General features: G+C 37.0%; 1 long non-coding RNA gene across 4 annotated transcripts in view; it reads right to left on the bottom strand.

Moving 5' to 3' along the window:
* The window catches only part of LOC123804027 (uncharacterized), a 146,427-nt gene that overhangs the window by 6,710 nt on the left and 122,919 nt on the right, over positions 1 to 16,798 (bottom strand). Inside the window, exon 16 of one of the 4 annotated variants that reach the window (XR_015725496.1) lies at positions 1,414 to 3,214. The exons of the other annotated variants lie outside the window; for them this stretch is intronic. This is a non-coding gene — a long non-coding RNA (uncharacterized LOC123804027). Of the gene's footprint in view, positions 1 to 1,413; positions 3,215 to 16,798 lie in introns of those variants that run through there. 4 annotated transcript variants of the gene reach the window in all.

Raw genomic sequence — 16,798 nt, 5'->3', positions numbered from 1 at the left:
TCCTTGTAAATTATTTTTTAAAAACATGTTATTTTTTGTGATTACATCCCCTTGTAAATGTGTTTCTCTTTGCCCTCTATTTGAGGCTTGATCAGATTAGCTATTTTGTTGGGCTCTCACAAGACTGCTTCATAAGTCATATTGTCCACTTATAACAGGAGACACAAAATGCCTGCCTGTCTCTGTTTGTGATGTGAAGATTAATGAGCAGATTTAGCCTTTGATGACTTGATCTATCCATTATAATATCCTGTTAATTTTTATGTAATTGTATTAGTTTGCTGAACAAAGTAACAAAGTACCACAAAATGGGTGCCAACAGAAATTTATAGTCTTCCAGTTCTGGAGTCAGCAAAGTTGTTTCGTCTTGAGGGCTATGAGGGAAGGATCAGTTCTAGGCCTCTCTCCTTAGCATGACTGGCTTCTCCCTGTGTCTCTTCATATCACCTTCTTTCTGTGTGTATCTCTGTGTCCTCTTTTTAAAAGGACACTGGTCATATTGGATCAGGGCCTCCCCTAATGACCTCACTTTAAATTGATTACCTCCATAAAGACTCTACCTCCAAATAAGGTCACGCTCTGAGGTAATGGGACAGGCTGGTGATGGGTATTAAGGAGGGCACGTATTGCATGGTGCACTGCGTGTTATACGCAAGTAGTGAATCATGGAACTTTACATAAAAAACTAGGGATGTACTGTATGGTGACTAACATAATATAATAAAAAAATATTAAAAAAAAAGAAATTGCAAAATGGTGATATTCTATCATTCCCTCTTTATTTATGAACTAGATTATTCTCCAGGCAAGAGCTTTCCCTCATCAACTATTTGGTAATCCTGAAATAAAGTTATTGTAGTGAAGGAGGCATAAATGCTTGTTTCCCTTTATTTAGCAGTTTTCAAAATAGCTAGTTGTTTCCCTAGAGTCTCCCAAATGTGACCACTGAGGTTTGGTGTTTTGTTGGTTTTCTTGTGTGTGTGTGTTCTTGTGAAGTCACAGGTTGAAACAGGTATGCCCTGTTCTAGTCCACTGCAGCTGCTATTACTTTGGATACTGACGTTGTCTTGTCTTTGGCCACTGGCAACCCCTTTAAGTTGGCTCCTGAGTTGTTTCAACATGACCTTGGTAGTCACTGACACCTCCCTTATCTTCTGATACATCAATTTACACATTGTCTGTCCCAGAAGTAGAGGAAAGACATCACAAGTTCGTATTGATATTTCTGATTCAAATTTAAAATTACGGGGCTTTTATTCAACTTCTTTGATTTTATGTTTGTTTCTTTCATCTTCTTTAAAAATATTGATTCCTAATGTATTAATGTGATTAGTTTATCCTGTTATATATATATATATATATATATATATGCATACATATATGTATATATATGTTTTTAAATAAAATTACCAACATTATTGTTACTAATGATGGGATTACCAAAAACAGGTTAAGATTTCCTCACATGATTTTGCCTTTAGGGCATATCCTGTTCAGGACATAGAGTAGAATTACTGGGGTTTTTGTTGTTGTTGTTGTTTTTAAAGATTTTATTTACTTATTTGACAGAGAGAGAGTGATGGAGCCCGGGGGGGAGGGGAGCGGCAGGCAAGGGGAGAGGGAGAAGCAGGCTCCCTGCTGAGGGGAGAGCCCAATGTGGGACTTGATCCCAGGACCCTGAGATCATGACCTGAGCCGAAGGCAGACACTTAACCAACTGAGCCACCCAGACACCCTAGAATTACTGTTTTTAAAGTTAGATTTTATTTTATTTATTTATTTATTTATTTATTTATTTATTTATTTAAGATTTTATTTATTTATTTGACAGAGATAGAGACAGCCAGCGAGAGAGGGAACACAAGCAGCGGGAGTGGGAGAGGAAGAAGCAGGCTCATAGCGGAGGAGCCTGATGTGGGGCTCGATCCCAGAACGCGGGGATCACGCCCTGAGCCGAAGGCAGACACTTAACCGCTGTGCCACCCAGGCGCCCCTTAAAGTTACATTTTAAATTTCAGTGCCTAACTATATGGTTAAGCCGCCACTTAAAGAAGTACATTTTGGTTTGGATTTTTAAATTTTGATTTGATTCTATTTCATAATTATATAAAACATTTACATAGTTCTAAAGTCAAACAATGAAACAAAAGAAGTCTTACTTCCACTGTGGTCCTGATTCTCCCATTTTCTTCCCCCGTAGCATTTTAATCTGCTTTAAGATTTTTTTCTAGTGTAACAGACAAGCACACATAGTCACCACGTTGGCTGGAAGGTAGCACAGTATACCCACTACTCTTTATCTTGGGAAGCGATTTTGCAAAGCCATCATAATGTTAAAAGCAGATTTTAATCCAACTTTCCTCATTTCAGCCTACATTCTTAGCCCCTGCACAGAGAAGCTTTTCTCTGTGCTGTTTAAACTTGTCTTTCCCTGCAGATTATTGCTGGGAAGACAGTCACCTATGTCTGATGCTTTCATTGCTCACCATTATAGAAATGAAAATAATTGGAGAGAGTACACAGCATAAATGGGAATAGCTCTGCCAAGTGCGTGAGCTTTATAAAATGTACATAACTTTGTCGGGTTTTTTAACACATGCAAATGACTCCAGATTCCAAAGAGAAGCTTCTAAATTTCAGGTTCCAGAAATGAATCTAATGTTAACCAGAAACCTGTGGCCTGAGAGAGATTTTGAGAACTCCCCCCTACCGTACTTGCTTACCTAGCTTGACTCTGAATCGATTTTTTGATGTTCTTGACAGTGCCTGACCATAGGTTGTGCATGAGAATAAAATCAATGACTACATTTATTGAATATAAAAGAAAAACAGAGTTTCCCACTATTCCTTGGGGGATCATCTCATCTTGCCTTGGTCGTCATGATAAAGCAAAGTAAAAAGTAAAGGCAATTATTTTGATAATACTGATCCAGAAAAAAAAAACACCCACTATTGATTTTTAAAGCAGTCTGGGGTCCTAAATGTTTCATATTAGTTCTCTACATTGATTGTACATCATGAAAAAATTACTTCTCTCTCCTACGGACGGTGTATAGAAGCAGTTATGATTACATTCAGGAGTCCTGGGCAGATCACACAGGGCTTCCTATAAGATATACTGGGCAAAGATATTGTTGAGTTGATTGTAGAGAATAAATATGTGGGCTGATGCAGTGTTTGCAGAGGAAGGCTGGCTGATATTGACAAATGCATCCTGTTAAGAGAAAGAAACTTCTTACTTCAAATGGAAGAGAGAAAAAGCAGGCCATGCATAAAGAATAGGTAGCTCACTCTATGAGGAAGAATGCCTGGAGACTCTTCACAATTCCCACCAAAGAGCATAGTATTGCTATTCCCCTCACACTGTAGCTGACTTGTATTTTAGAGTTTCATCAGTGGCATACAGCTATTTGAAATGTTCTCCAGTGAAAGAGCTGCTATTTTTGCTTTTCAAAGTTCTTCTTTTTCTTTTTATTGTTCTTTATTAATCTATCTAAATACGAAAAACTTTTTATGATTAAATATTTGTCAGAGTCTCCTTTTAGATAAATATGGTATTGTGACTAACTCAAGTACTAAAAGACCACTTTAAATAATTATGCAATTACTATAACTATTCTGTGGTCATGTGATCTGTGGATATGTTGTTATGATTAAACTTCCTTAATTAAATTAATGAAGATTAAGTAAAAACGGTGAACATAAATTATCTTTAAAAAAGCACATCTGAATTTACTATTTCTAAATACTATAAAGCAAGTACCAGGATACAAGGAAGATTTTCTTTTCATATTGATAGCCAATTGAACCATCCATATTGATAGAAAAAAACTTTCTTTTCCCAATGCTGTATTTTATCAATGGTCTCATTAACCAAGTGTTCATAATATACACTTTGTCGGCTTAGTTGTTTAGTATTGAAATGCAGCTCTCTCTTGATAACATAAATATTGGTGTCTGGCAACTTAAGTCCTCCAAATTCACTATCTTCTTAAATGAGTGACTTGGTTATACTTGGCTACCTGAATTTTCGTATTAATAAAACTATCTGCTGAGATTAAAAAAAAAAAAAAGAACTACATCTCCTGAATTCTTATTCTTAACCTTGATTGAGTCTCTCGTGGAATAATACCAAATCTGAACTCTCAGGAAAGAAGAAAGAGAAAAATATGTAAGAAGGAGAAAGAAGGAAAGATGGAGAGATGCAAGGCAGGCAGGAGGAAAGGCAAGAAGGCAGAGAGGCATGGAGAGAGGGAGGAATAGGGGGAGGGAGGGAGGGAGAAAGGAAGGAAGGAAACAAAAAAGGAAAGGAAAACCAAATATCTTAAACCTGTGTCATATTTTTTAGATACTAGTTATAATATGACAAACACCCATTCCAAGAAGATGTATTAGGTTGTGACAACCATTGGTGAAATTTTAAAAGTAATCTTCTCCAGGACCCTCAGGTGATCCCATTAAACCATCATTTCCAGCTTCAGTATTTTAGTACCACTTCCGTGATTTTTGCCACAACTGCATATCATCCAAAATTATTGACTTGTTTTTTGCTTATATATGTGTGCATATATATTTTTTAAAGGAAACTTTTATTACCTCCGTATGCGGAAAACATTACTTTAAAAAATAGACATTAAAATGCATCTAAGCTAGGAATTTTATTACAATATAAAAATGCTTAACCACATTCTACCTATGATGATCTTTCCTTATTGATAGAATTACGATAAGAATATTACTTATCTTGTGGGGTATGACTAAGTTTAAGTAAGTTAATACTTAAACTTACTTGTTGTAAGTAAATACTTAAACTTACTTGTTGTAAGTAAATACTTAAACTTAAACTTGTTGTAAAGGACTTACAACATTCTCTGATACATAGTAAAGGCCTGATGAGCACTGACTTACCTTGTTTAAAACTTGTAGTATATGTACACGTAGATAACAAACACATGCTGTAGACATAATAATGATCATCATCGAAATAAAGGCCTAAATTTTCTTTACTAATCTTTTCAGGCACCAAGTGAAAGCTAGCCTCTCTTTCAGTGTCTGTGTCTCAGATTAAGAAATGGCCACCCATCGGGGCACCTGGGTGGCTCAGTCGTTAAGCATCTGCCTTTGGCTCAGGTCCTGATCCCAGGGTCCTGGGATCGAGCCCCACAGCAGGCTCCTCCACTGGGAGCCTGCTTCTTCCTCTCCCACTCCCCCTGCCTGTGTTCCCTCTCTCGCTGGCTGTCTCTCTCTCTGTCAAATAGATAAATAAAATCTTTAAAAAAAAAAAAAAAAAGAAAAGAGGTGGCCACCCCAGAAACCACCGGCTGGCTATACTGCAATTCAGCTTCTCATTTTGAATACCAAAGGGAAACCAGAGTATGTTTCTCAAACCTAAAATTCCACCTTGGTTTGTCTATTACGAGTAATACTAAGCCTGATATGTCATTTCTTATATTTAAGTATTATGATATTATAACTTTCCAGTTGTGGAGCGACCAATGTAACATGATGCTTATGGATTATGCAGCATTCCATACCGTTATAAAAGCAGTGGTCTATTCTAGACCAATTCGGAAATGTCATGGAGAATTTCTGGAAGTAGCCATATGCCATTAAACTATAATAGAAAACATTTTGTTTAAGGCTAGCTCTCCTAGAAAAATATTAACTTATTTTTTATACCAACATAAGTGATCTCACTGGTGTTGATAGCACCTATTTGCAGTAAACCTAATATTGCTCAATTACATCTAAAAGAAGTAATAGAACAATGAATGCATTATTTACTAGAATTAATGCCTCATCCTTCAGAGTGTCAAACCACAAAACACATTTTGGGGAAAAAATGTTTTCCTACATAGCCACTTTTCCCTTCTCTTTGGAAATAGTGAGTACTGTTAATCCAATAAAGCATGTTTTGTTCTTTCCAGGACATAAAAGTTATATTAAAGAAGTAGCTCTTTGTCCAATGAATTGATGCTCGCTTTTCTATATCTTTTAGGATAACTTTAGGTTTACCTCTCCTAAACCTCGTTTGCTTCTTTTTAATAGACAGGGATAGAGCTATGGGGCAAAGGCACCTATAATGAGAGCACAAAGAGCTGCAGCCCATAGAGCTTCCTGATCCATTTCCTTCTAATTGCAAAGCAGTGGTAGACACTTCAATAACAATGACAATAAATAATGTAAATACAGTTTTTATTTTTTATTAAATCCTCACATTCTTACCCCTGTTTTTGGAAGAAAGTTGCTTAAAGCAGAATTCTTTGTTCTTCCTAAACATCAAAGGATTACTGAAGATGAAAAAATATATTGCTCTAGAATCCAAACAACTGATTGCTTTGAAAATCTGGGTCATTATGCTTTGATAACTAAAGAGAAATCCTAAAGATTCATGAGTGCCTCTTAAGGTGGCATGCCCATATATATGTAATGAATTTTTCGACCTGATTCTCAATTAAAGAATGGACAATAGCAGGAAAAAGGAACTTCAACTTTTCAAGAATATTTTATTCTCAAGCATGACAGTCTTAGGTTCTAGGGCCTGCCAGCATTTCAGCGTTCTGTGAAAATATTTGAAACATGAAAAGCAAAGCTTAATGGCTTCAAAATAGAAAACTGTGAGATCAAAATTAGAATTATTGATTAAATGCCTGCAGATGCAACATTACATCTGCAATCACTTGCAGATAAAAAAATCATAAAATTCAAAATTATAAAAGTTATTTTTAATATTATATTTGTTATATTTGCTCAGGAATGCCTTAAGCCAGGAGAATGCTCATAAAGATGAAAGTCAGGCTTTCTTTATTTTGAGGCTTTCTTTATTTTCTTTATTTCTTTATTTTTACCAGTGCTCTTACTTCTCTTCTCTTTCTATTCTATCCTGCAGCCCACCAGCAGATTTGTTTTAATAAAGCACCATTTCATCACACCATTCTCTTGCTGAGGAACCTATTGATTCCCAATTACCTACCACATCAAGTCAAAACTTTTCTCCAGACATTCACGACACTTCACAATTAGATCTACCCTTGTTACACAGCCTCATTTAAGATTTTGTCCAACCATGAAACCTTACACTGCAAGTGTGGGTTTCTTTTTACTTTCCTTAATTACTAGACTGATTCTTATTTCCTAGCCTCTGTCAGTGGTTCCCCTTCTTTTTAACTAATCAATGAAAAGTCTTTTCCTTTCTTTTACCAGTTCATTGCTCAGTTTCCAAGACCCAATTTAGAGATCACATCTTTCCCAAAATCTTCTACAGCTACCTTAAACCTCATAGGTCTCCCTCTCCATAGTTATATAGAACTTGGAACCACTTTCAAAGGTAGCACTTAATTATGAAATGTCTTCCCCAGTCAAATATTGTTTACTATGTTAGTCTCATCTCCCCAAACACTGTAGCATCTTTTGAGACTAGAGTCTATTTTTCATACTTCTTCTCCCACCATGCATACCACAGACATCACCTATTAAACAAATGGTGCACTTACATTTTGCTTATTACTTTTAAGCCTCAGTCTTGCTCTTAACTATATCTCCCTGACTCTGGCTTTTGTGCAGTCAGATTTGCTAAATTTTAAGGAGAAGGCTAACTCATTTTATGAGAATAAAACTTACATGAAAGGGAACCCTTGAATGAAAATGGTTAATTCTAATGCTCACCATGCTGCTGTAGCTCATGGGTAGGAGGCTTCCTTCTAAGAGGGTAAAACATTTTAAGATATGAGGAAAATATACAGTGTTATGGATCATATCTCTTCTATTTTTACCAACCTATAAATACATGCACGAGTGGTTTCTCTTCAAAATAGCTCCTTCAGAGCCTATATGCTTATTCTCCAATGTATCTTTACAACTTCTCTTTAGGAATTTCATTCAAACCCTTGGCCACATGTTTAAATATTCAAGGTGTTGGCAAATTTTTACCTTGAAGGTGATTATTAGAAATAAATAAGAGTGGGGCGCCTGGGTGGCACAGCAGTTAAAGAGTCTGCCTTCGGCTCAGGGCGTGATCCCGGCATTCAGGGATCAAGCCCCACATCAGGCTCCTCCGCTATGAGCCTGCTTCTTCCTCTCCCACTCCCCCTGCTTGTGTTCCCTCTCTCGCTGGCTGTCTCTATTTCTGTCAAATAAATAAATAAAATCTTAAAAAAAAAAAAGAAAGAAATAAGAGTGCAATTGCTGGATCATAAGGTAGTTATATATTTAACTTTTTTTTAAAGGGGGGAGCAGAGGGAGAGAGAATCCTAACCAGGGTCCATGCCCCGGACTCAATCTCACAACCCTGAGAGCATGATCTGAGCCAAAATCAGGGGTGCTGAACTGACTGAGCCACCCAGGCCCGCCTCTATTTTTAACTTTTTGAGGAACCTCCATACTGTTTTCTAGAGTGGCTGTACCAGTTTGCATTCCCACCAACAGTGTAAAGGATTCCCCTTTCTCACACCTTCGCTAAGCTACTACTACTATGTATTTACCCAAAGGATACAAAAATACTAACTCAAAGGGTTACATGCACCCTGGCGTTTATAGCAGCATTATCAACAATAGTCAAATTATGGAAAGAGCCCAAGCACCCATCGACTGATGAATGGATAGAGAAGATATGGTATATAGATATAGTGGAATATTACTCAGGCATCAAAAAGAATGAAATCTGGCCATTTACAGTGACATGAATGAAGCTAGAGTGTATTATGCTAAGTGAAATAAGTCAGAGAAAGACAAATACCCTATAATTTCACTCATATGTGGAATTTAAGAAACAAAACAGATGAACTTAGAGGAAGGGGGAAAAAAAGAGAGGGAAGCAAACCATAAGAGACTCTTAACTATAGAGAACATACTGAGAGTTGGTGGAGGGAGATGGGTGAGGGGATGGGTTTAATGGATGATGGGTATTAAGAAGGACACTTGTGATGAGCATCGGGTGTTGTATGTAAGTGTGATGAATCACTAAATTCTACAACTGAAACTAAAATTATGTTGTGTGTTAATGGAATTTAAATAAAAACTTGGGAAAAAAGAAATAAATAAGAGTAGGAAATAGACTTACGAATAATATTGTGGGTCAAAAACTGGTTGCAACACACCCACACAATTTTTCCTCTGTAGTTCACTAAAAAACTATAAATGCATAGTCCAAATGAGAGTAGAAAAATGCATTCAGCTGAGGAAGCACATAAATCAAATAATTTTATATCTCTTCAATGGGATCACTTTTAAGAGCCCAAACATATTTGTATTTATTGTACCTATTGCTTAGTTCAGATGGTCTAATATCTTAGTAGACCAGAGTCAGGTAGAAAAACCATCCAACTACTATCTGAGTTCCATCCTATCAAGTAAGGAGAGTCATATTCCAGCTGGAATTGTTAAAGCAAACATGTTTTAAGAATTATTGGAAACAAGATAGTTAACAAATTATAGGAGGGCAGTTAGTTATTCAAAGGACATTTAGTAAAATCAGTGCACTGATAGATTTGGTCATAGTTTGGATCTACGTTGTAAAAGAAATAAGGTAGTCAGTGATGACTCTAAGGTTTTTGAACTGAGGAACTGGAAGAACAGAGTTGGGGAAACTGTAGACAAAATACTTTTGGGGAGAACCTGAGCTCTGTTTGGGGGATATTATATTTGAAATGCCTGCAGATACACAAATGGAGAGGTTGATTGGCAGTCTGATGCAAAAGCTTGAGATCCAAGAGGGAGATCTGAATTCAGAATCATTAGTATACAGATGGTCTTTAGAGCCATGTAACTGGATGATATCACCAAGGGAATGAACATAGACTGAACAGAGAAGAGACTCCACATCGGAAGAAAGAAGATGTCCTCCAATATTTAGAGTTAGGAAAAGGGGGAAAATAGCAAAGGAAACTGAAAAGAACCAGCCAGTGAAAATAGAGGGAAGACAAGAGAGTGTGGTTTCCTTGAAGCCAAGTGAAAAGAGTGCTTCAGGGAGGTCCAAATAATCAATTGTGTCAAGTATTGCTGACCAGCAGAATTACATGAGGATTATTGATGACTTTGACATGATCCAACTGGGTGCAATGGTGGAGGAAACAGTCTAACTGGAATAGATTCAGGGAGGGAAGGAGGAGTGAAATTGTAAACAGTGGGCACATCAGTATGCGGTTGACAAAGATACAGTTGATAAGAGAATTTTCATAATTCAGGAGAGAATGAAGAGATACGGGTGCAATGTCCTTGAATAGTTAAGAAGGGATGGGATCTCCTGCCAAAGTGGAGGTTTAGCCTTAAATAAGAGCATGAGCAGTTCATTTATTGTAGTAGGAGAGAAAGCAGAGTTACAGGTACAAACTCAAATAGTAGGTCAATGTGGTGGTAGCATTTAATCATCACAATGACTTACGATGGGTATTCTCATTTTCTCCCATTTAAAATGAGGAAACTGAGGCATCAACAAATTTACAAATTTATTTAAGATCATATAGCTGGAAAGTGACTGAGCCGGAATTTGAAATCAAGCAATCTGATTTCCTGGCCTAAATGCTTAACCAGTATTCTAGTAGAAATACAGAGTTTAGCACAATGTCAGGTCTTGACTGGACTATTTTTCTGAGTCCTGGATTACATGTCTTGAGAACAATATTGACAGTCCAGAGAAACACAGCTGGTATGGCAAAGGACAGGGAACTCTGTCCCTATGCAGATAGTAAATCTCTAAAGAATCTCTGAAGATTAACACTCTTAGATCTTTTTATCTTTAGAGCCACAGATGAGATGCTAATGTAGTTGCTTGAGTTTCAAGAGAGAGAGCATGAGCTGGAGTGGGGGGGGGGGGTAGGGCAATGTGCAGAGGGAGAAGCAGACTCCCAACTGAGCAGGGAGCCCAACCAGGGCTCAGTCCCAGGACCCTGAGATCATGACTTGAGCCCAAGGCAGAAGCTTAACTGACTGAGCCACCCAGGTTCTCCTTACTCCATGTTGCTTTTAACAGAAGATCAACGTGTGAAGTTTTCAAGGAATATGTCCATTCCAGTTGTCTGATTTTGTGAGCCTAATGTGAAAAAGTGTACTATAAACATTTGTCCTACATTCAAAAATGAAATTATAATGCGTTCGTACTAGTATCTCTTGAGAGGTAGGTAGGCTGATGGAAAGGAAAGAACTTAAGCTTTAGAATCAGAAGAACAATCCCCACCATTTATTAGTTGCATGTCTCACTTACTCAATCTTGCTGAACCTCAGTTTCCTTATCTATTAAATATCTGTAGTGATATCCGTCTTTCTTTAAGGTTTTTATAAGAACTAATGTGTGTGAAATGAAAGGAAAAGCATTTCTTGCTTGTTTTTGCTTTCTCTTACCCTTTTCTCACACTGGCCTTTCTATTACTAGCAATGTTTAGACAGAGCTTGGATGGGTACAAATACATGTCAAAGGTGCAGCAAATAGGATTCCAGCCCTGAGTGTGAGGTTGATTAAGTGGATTATTAGGTGCATCGTAACTCCACATTGTTACAGAACTAACAGAAACATTAATCACAGAGATTAAAAGCATGGATGTTGGAGACAGACAGTCCTTGGATGCAATCATATAATTCTCCAGTATGTCAGCTATATGACCTTGGACATGTCAATTAACCTGTCTATGCAACAGTTTCTTTAATAGCATCATCATAGTGCCAGTGGGATATGGTTGTTGAGGTAATTAAATGAGAAATGCGTCTAAAATGCATAGCAAAGTACCTGTCAGATAGTAAGCACTCAATAAATGGTAGCTATTCCTATTCTTAGGGACTGCTCTGTGGGTTAAGAGCCTATCTCTTTAAAGCGTTGTTCCACTTCTTGGGGAGGTGCCGTTGCATTCAGGATTAAATGGAAGGCTCTTTCATGACCCTTATAGAATCATTTGGATTACTTTTGATAATATCTGTTCCTAACCTTTTAGAATCTCTGTAGGTTCGTTCAAACTGGACAGAGAAGAGGAATTTCATTCTTCTCTATGCTCTTAGATTTTTGAGTCATTGGATTAGTGGGGCCAGAAAAGAATGAAGCCATTATCTTGGTACAGACATCTCTGTTATTGCTCATTATTTCCAAATGTTATGTACTTTCATCTTTTGTGTCACAGGATAATTCTGTACCAAGGAAACTATATGTGCTGAAAATATAGAGTCCTTTTTTATTCACTCCGTATAAAAAAGGCACTGAGGAATGCCATTTTTAGGAAAAGATGAAGAGTGTCTGAAGATCAGCCTCCATTATGTCTTTCGTCTAGAAATTCACATGCCCAATGAGATGCCAAGAGATTTGGTTTCTGTTAAGGATCTTAATGAAATTAGGGAGTACAGTTGTGTTTAGCATTTATGGTTTACTGTAGAGAAAATATAATGATTTTCTGTGTTATAGGTGTGACTTTCATGTTCTGTTTTTATCTCCATCTTTATTGTGAAGAAATTTAAAATGTTACTACTTCGTGCCTATGAGAATTGTGGGCTGTATTCTTAAGTCATTTACTTTGTCCAAAATTGATGTTTTACTTGTTTCCAATGTCTGAGGAGAGTCAAAAGGAAAGAACAGCAAAATAATGGGCCTATATGGTATATCCTAAAGAAAACAGAAAACTAATACCCAGTTAGACAGGTGTGGTGCTACCAGGGCCATCTCTGCAATACCTGAGGGTCTGAAATGGTGCTGGAGAAATCTTTTGCCCATGACCTTCAGCAGCTGCAAAAGCAAATTTGAGAAGAGCCACCTAAATGTTCACTAAACTGTGCACCAATTCTATTCCCTGGTTATCTTTCCTTTCCCTTCAGCTTACACTCTGAATCATAATGCATCCACTAGGACTTTGGGATTAGTCCATTAAGATAAGATCATGAATTTAAGTTAAAGTTTGGGATTTAAGAGGATATTAGTGCTCTGCTATAAGCCGGAGCCACTAATGAGCATCTGGAACACAGCAAAGGCACGTTCCCTCCCTGTTGTATATCCTGTATTTTCCCTCTACTCCAAATCTTGTTGAAACAGAGTGGAAACTCCTTTTTGTTTTAGCAGGGCTTTAGGAGCAAAATTACAGGAATCACAGGGTAACAAAAGTGGCAATGTGACCGTTTCTGGAACTAAAATACCAAGTCAGTGGGGCACCTGGGTGGCTCAGTTGTTAGGTGACTGCCTTCGGCTCAGGGTGTGATCCCAGAGTCCTGGGATTGAGCCCCACAACAGGCTCCCTGCAGCACTGGGAGCCTGCTTCTTCCTCTCCCTCTGCCTGCTGCTTGTGTTCCCTCTCTCGCTGGCTGTCTCTCTCTCTGTCAAATGGATAAATAAAACCTTTTTAAGAAATAATAAATATAAAATAAAATAAAATACCAAGCCAGGTCAACTAGTATACCAGGTCAATGTCAGAGGTAATTCTAAATATCTGGCCTCTGAGGTGACTGTGCCCTTGCTACTGCATTGTGCCTGCTCTCCCAAGCTGGGAGGGCATTAGGCACCAGTTAGAACACACACTTTAGAAATAAGACACAAGGTTTAACCTGACCTTGCCACAAGCTAGGTGATCAGCTAGATGTCCTTGGGCAATATTCTCAAGTTATAAATCTCAGTTTTCTTCTTTGAAATGTGGAAAGTAAAAATAGTAGCTATGTGGGGCACCTGGGTGGCTCAGTCAGTTAAGCATCTGTGTCTTGATTTCGGCTTAGGTCATGATCTCGGGGTCCTGGGATCCATCCTTGCATAGGCTCCCCACCGCTTGTCTCCCTCTCCCTCTGCCCCTTTCCCTGCTCTCTCTCTCAAATAGATAAATAGATCTTTAAAAAATAGTAGCTACTTTAGGGTTTTTCTGATAATTAAAGGTGAAAATGCATGTTAAACAGTATAGAGCCTAGCACATTAGTAAAGTTTCAAAATATAAGTATTGCCATTTTTATTAGCTGGCTTATTGTTTTCATCCTAAGATTCTTCAGTAGAAATGAAAGATATGGCTTAACTATTAGCTTATCAATTAGCTCAAGCATCCATTTAATACTTCACTACAGATACTGTTGAGAAACCACTATACGCAAGGTACTGTTCTAAGCTCTGTTATAAGAAAAATTTTTAAGATCATTAAACAAAAAGAAAAGAAAGCTGCTGCCATTTGGGAAAGAGTGAAACCTCTTGTTTCTAGTGTCTGCTCTATCCATCACCTGGCAGCATAGGAGACATGTTCCTGGCGACTAAATCACCTCTTGTCAATGCAGAAAATGAATAGAAACCCTAATAGTGGCACTAACATCTCTGATGCTCTAAGCACTCTACTCATCCCCATGCAGGATTTTATTTTTTCTTGAGAGGTCAGGTGGCAATAAAGAATGGCCAACGTACATCTTAAAAGTGTGCTCTTTGCACAGATGCACACAGTAATAGCCCGGTAGCTCAGGCATAAGCCACAATCTCTTTTTCATTCTACAAGCTCGTTATGCAAAGAAGGAGACTCCCTGATACAGAAAATGTTCAAGTACTCATGTAATCACAGGTGCCACTCACCTAGTAGAAGAGACATATTCCAGCAAAATCTGCTCCAAAGTGAATTTGTACTGTGCATACTGTTTGTTTTTTTTTTTTTCCCGTTGACTTACTTCGCTGGAATTGTTTATTCTTTGGATGTAGTTGAGAGTTACATTAAAATTGAGGCAACACATTAAGACATTATATGTTTGGTTGGAGAAAAATATTTTTGATAAAATAACATTAATGTTAAAATAATGATAAATATATAAGGTACTTACATCACAAGGCAAAAATAGTATCAAGTACTCTATAAAAGATAATCATTTGCCTCCTAATGCTTCTCATACCATTCCTGTGTAGAGAAGGCAAACCCCTAGACAGTTACTTGGCTGCTTTCTAAAATTCTCTTTGAAACAACTTAGCATTTGTAAATTTGCTGTTAAATGTATTTACTCTTTTGGGATTTCTGTTCACTTGAACTTTTGGTTTCTTTCTAAGTATCTTACTAAGTCCTGTATAGCTTTGGATGGAAGCTAATAACTATTACAATAATAACAGCTACTATTTATCAAGTGATATTAACTGCCAAGCACAACTGTAATTTTATTTAATACTTCCAACGGTTCTGGGAGGCAGTATTATACTTTCTCTTATAACAAATGAGGAAACTAGAGTTTAGAGAGGTTAGAAAACTTACCCATGGTCACTTTACTATGAAACCCATGAACTTTACCAGAATAGTATCTGTCTTTGTATTGGAAGTTCTCCCCATTGTTTGTAGAAGTATTACCTGGTGATCAGCTAGTATCTGTCTGAAAGACTATAAACAAATAATTACCTTGTGTCTGTATCAGCTCTCTGTTTCTAACTTATTAGATTATTAAACTATTGACTAGTATTTTCATTAGGGGTCATTAGGACTTTACATATTATTTACTACTCTTGGCAAAGCTCTTTTCCTTGAGGGACGCCAGGCAGCTTGTAGAATTTGTCTGCAACCAATCACTCAAAATGCTCCTATTCATATATTCGTGTGGCACTGTTTCTTCAACTTATTCCTTCAGTTCATAATCCTGAATTATATAATCTAAAACTTAGAGAGAGTGTCCAGAAAGGCAGTTTATGTGTTATCTGTCAAACTCTCAATATTCTGACAATCAAAAGTCTTTTGATTTTAGGAAACCACATGAAAATAAAGTATTCTAATGTACTCTTTTAAATGTGCATGATTGAGATATTAATTAGCATGGCAGCTAGCCTGATCTACAATATCACTGTAATTTTTTATTACTGGACTCTCTTTAATTTGCATATAATCCTTGGGTAAAAATAGACATGATGGTTTTCAGCAATCCAGAAAGAAAAATATATATTTAATGTCAAGGATACATCTACTAAGATTAAAGAAGTTCCAATTAAACTTGTGATCTCTCCATGCAAGACCCCCAAATAACCTCCTAGAATTAAGCCAACTTCATTTGTTTGATCAGTTGATCCAGAATGACTTGCCAACAGTGTTCATAGCACAGGTTCACTACGTGCTTAGAATTTTATTTCTTTTCCAATCTCAGCAGGGAGGACGACAATGAAAAAACAAAACTTACAAAAAGTAAATCATCTGAGCAAACAAAACAAAACAAAAATTTAGTCAGTCACTTAAGGGAAATATTAAACTTTTCCTTGATACTGGCTATTTCTACATCAACTGATAGTAGACATTTCTGGATATCTAAAAGTCAAAGACTACGTTAAGTGAAGGAAGCCAATCAGAGAAAGACAAATATATGATTTCACTGATATGTGGAACTTGAGAAACAAAACAGAAAAAAAGGGGGGGGCAAACCATAAAACAGGTTCTTAACTATAGAGAACGAACTGAGGGTTCCTGGAGGGGACGTGGGTGGGAGATGGGTTAAATGGGTGGTGGGTATTAAGGAGGGCACTTGAGCACTGGGTGTTTTATGTGAGTGAGTGATCACTAAATTCTACACCTGAAACTAAAAAAAAAAAAAAAGTAAAACATAATTTACCTTTTATCTAAAGGTAAATTAATTAACTGACATAGTCTCTAAACTAGGATTTTGCTTTTTTTTTTTTTTTTCAGAAAGTTTATACTGTCATTAGCCTGAATAAGAGTCTGAGCAAGTCAGGGTGAAATGATAATGAATGCCTCCAAATTTTATATGGTCTGTATTTGAAATGCTAAATTTGGCCTGGTTTCAGACCTAAGGATTGGTTTTTGTTGTTGTTGTTATCATTATTTTTTACTTTAGCTTTCTTTTTAATTTTATGAAGAATTTAAAAATATTAAGAAACAATATTCTTTTAGCTTCTGGA

This window comes from Ursus americanus, chromosome 8 (assembly GCF_024610735.1).
Source record: "Ursus americanus isolate L20-20 chromosome 8, mUrsAme1.1.p, whole genome shotgun sequence".
Lineage (NCBI taxonomy): Eukaryota > Metazoa > Chordata > Mammalia > Carnivora > Ursidae > Ursus > Ursus americanus.
Note: the sequence above shows the minus strand (reverse complement) of the source record. Positions and strands in the feature narration are given on the sequence as shown.